Source organism: Bison bison, unplaced genomic scaffold (assembly GCF_000754665.1).
Source record: "Bison bison bison isolate TAMUID 2011002044 unplaced genomic scaffold, Bison_UMD1.0 scf7180017864376, whole genome shotgun sequence".
In the NCBI taxonomy this organism is placed as follows: Eukaryota; Metazoa; Chordata; class Mammalia; order Artiodactyla; family Bovidae; genus Bison; species Bison bison.
The window spans coordinates 13581285-13584386 of NW_011494948.1; the positions used below are offsets into that span (position 1 = coordinate 13581285).

At 46.2% G+C, this 3102-nt stretch overlaps 1 protein-coding gene across 3 annotated transcripts in view; it reads left to right on the forward strand.

The window, feature by feature from the left end:
• Positions 1-6: 6 nt before the first annotated feature.
• The window catches only part of DENND4C (DENN/MADD domain containing 4C), a 119650-nt gene continuing 116554 nt past the window's right edge, over positions 7-3102 (forward strand). For all 3 annotated transcript variants that reach the window (XM_010857067.1, XM_010857070.1, XM_010857069.1), the window contains exon 1: positions 7-399. The gene's annotated coding sequence lies outside the window, so the exon portion shown is untranslated. The remainder of the gene's footprint in view (positions 400-3102) is intronic.

Here is a 3102-nt window from a genome sequence, read left to right on the forward strand (position 1 = left end):
TAGGAAAGGGAGCGGGAGTGGGGGGAAGGAAAGTGCTGTTCTATGGAAAGGGGCGGAAGGAGGCGGAGGAAAAAAGAAAAAGGGAACAGAAACATGGCCGTCAGCTGTCGGGGCAACAGTGCAGCGCGCAGCTCCTAGGCAACCCGCTGCCCGCACGGCCGGCCTCTGGTGAGCCGAGGCGCCAGCGCTAGCTCGCGCTCCCGGCCGTTACCCCTCGCTGCAGGAGGCGCCCCTGGAGACCTAGCCCCGGAGCCGGCGCAGGCGCAGACCAGGCGGCGGTGGCCGCGGGAGCCAGTCCCCCGCCCTGCTCTGCCGAGAGAGACCAGGCCCGAAGCCGGCGCTTTCATGCCCCAGGAAGGGGCTGTGCTCGGGTGGCGCTGAAGGAAGATCGGGCAGCAGGTGAGTGTGAGGCAGAGGACCTTTGGCGGAGGAACCCTGCGCCGCGCTCTGGACCGGCCCGAGCTTCCGGGCCGGGAGGGCGCGGGGCAGGTAGCGACTCGGAGGGCTGGGTTCCGACGGCCGGCCTGCGGGGGGTCGCCCGGGAGGCGGAGAGTGGAGAGGGCTGGCATTCCTGGCCTAGTCTCTCTGCGGTTTGCGGGGGCGGGGAGTCCCCAGGATCCTGCGGGGTATGATGCGGGGAGAGGCCCCGCCGGGAAGGGCCTCCCCGCGCTACCGCCCGGGCTTCGGGGAGCCACTGCTGTGGAAGGAAGCGCGAGGGGTCTGGGCCCTGGGGACCGCCAAGGGGACCGCGCGTGGGTGGGGATGGGGGGAAGGGACGAGGACGAGGGTTCTCGAGGGCTTTGCGGCGGAGTGGGTGAAGAGCCGAGATCGGGGGTCTGGAGCGGGGTCTGGGGCCAGGGCGGGGGGAGAACTCGGGACCTGGGCAGGTGTCGCAGGTGAATTGAGGACATCTCCTCTGCCTTACCGTGGCGGATCCTCAGGGCTTCTTTGTTGGCGATGACTTTTAGGAAAGTGACTAAACACAAATAAAACCAACTAATGAGCCCCTAATGCTGACTCTTGTAAAGAGCTGTAACTTTTCTACATTGAAGATGCTATCATCTATCTGCCTCCCATCCCCGGTTTTCTGCTTCATAGACTTTATCCTCCGAAAGATGGTGCCTCGTCAGGATAAATAAATGAGCCAAGCTTTAAACAATGCCCCCCCCCCCCCCATTACCTGTTTGTTTAACACCGGCAAATTTAGGTCAGTTACCGAAGTTACTTGTGCAAATGTGAGGAAGAGAGTCATCTCCAGTAATAAGCCCTCAGCTGTCTGTGTGTTTTGCTTCTGAGAAATTGTCAAGCCTTGTAGTTGGGTAATTGATTTACTGAACCATCTTAATTGTGTGCGAACTCAAGTTAAGAAGTTCTCGCTAGACCCTAATTTAAGGTAGGGGTAGGTTTTCCCTTCCGGTCTCTTGGTTTAGAAGATGAAGGGTGTGGTAAGGAGAGAATGTTAGTGCTAAGGCGCCAAGTTTTCAATAAATGTTACATTTGAGGTGATCATGTGTATTAAGCTTTCCGAAATTAAGAGAATTGTATGATTTTTATGTGTACACGTGACACGAGCAAAACTGAAGGAAGGAAAACTTCATCTCAGCACTGAAGGATACCTATTCTTTTATCAGTATTACCATGACAAAAAAAACCCGTCGCTTTTATTTTATGCCCTGTATTACTGTTGAAAATTTGATAAACTGCTTCTTGGTGTGAAACTGGAATTCAAAAATGAACTTAGATTTGTATTCATGAGGTTAATCTGCTTCTCCTTTAAATTTGCTTTGGCTCGTTTTTCTAGTAATGTCAAACTCGATCCACACTTTCCCCTCATTGGTGTCTCCTGTGGCCATTTTGCCTAATAGTTGATTAGGATTATATTATTTACCGGTAATGTGGCAGTTCACTTTGTCCGTAGTACCTCACTTACTGTACTACTGTTTAGACTTGCATGATGGAAAAGCTATGATGTTAGAAATTTTGAAGTTGTAAGGTTGGAGTCATTTACTCGTGTGTAATTTGTAAATGAATGCATTATGTTGTTGAGAGTAAGTATAGTATTTTGTAGTTTAAACTTGAGCTTTCAGCTGGGGAAATTGGCAGTAGAGTTGGTGTGTGGAGACTGATTTTAAAACGCAACATGTTTTAAATTACAAGGGACTGCAGTGGTGTGTGTAAGATGTAACAATTCGTAGTGCCAGATTTGGAAGGTTATTTGGTTGAGGCAGCTCTGTAAGGAAACATGTTAAGTATCTGCAATAAAAGCTGGTTTGTAGCGATAGACAAGGGATTTTGCGTAGTAAATAATAACCCAAGGAGGCACCTTTCCTCTGTCAGTTGAGACCAAAACATTTCATGTTTTCATTGGAGTTTCCTGCTAAGACAGATACTGATTTTGCATTGCATTTGCTGCTCAGTTTGAAAGTTAGGTTTCAGTCTTATTCTTGCAACTTAAATACAGGTTGTAAAGTAAAAAGGAAAGCTGCTGAGTTAGGGGGCAGATTGTCTCATTTCGTCTTTTTGATTTGCAGATGGAATTTGTTTTAATTTGTATTTCCAATATAATCTATCGTCTGAAACTTAGATATTAAAGGTAAATAAGCTTTTATAGTATATGAATTAAAATTTTGACTTCTGTGTGCTGGTACCACAAGTTGTACCTCCTCTTTAAAATTGTTAGTTTGACATACTTGCAGTAATAGGACACCTTGTTGGAACTGGAGAATCATTTGAAAGAATTAAAACTTGGGGAATGAGTTTGTATAGTATAGCTGGTATAAAATGGTAAGTCTGTGGCATCAGATTGTAGGAAATTCCAAAATCCAGTAACTTCATATTTGAAATTTAAAACTTAAATTTTAGTTAATAGATTTATTTAGTGTTATTTGTGGGGGGAAATTAGGTACTTTTTAAACTTAAAATTTTTTCTAAATTTATGTCAGTATGTAATACATACGAGTAAGTAAATGTAATAGAATTCTCTTTGTGTGGTATTTGAAAACTAACATGGTGCTACATATTGCTATATTTTATGGTTTTGTATAGTAGTAGTCCAAAGTTTACTATCACAGTTATTTAACCAGTATTCTGTCTTTTTAATAT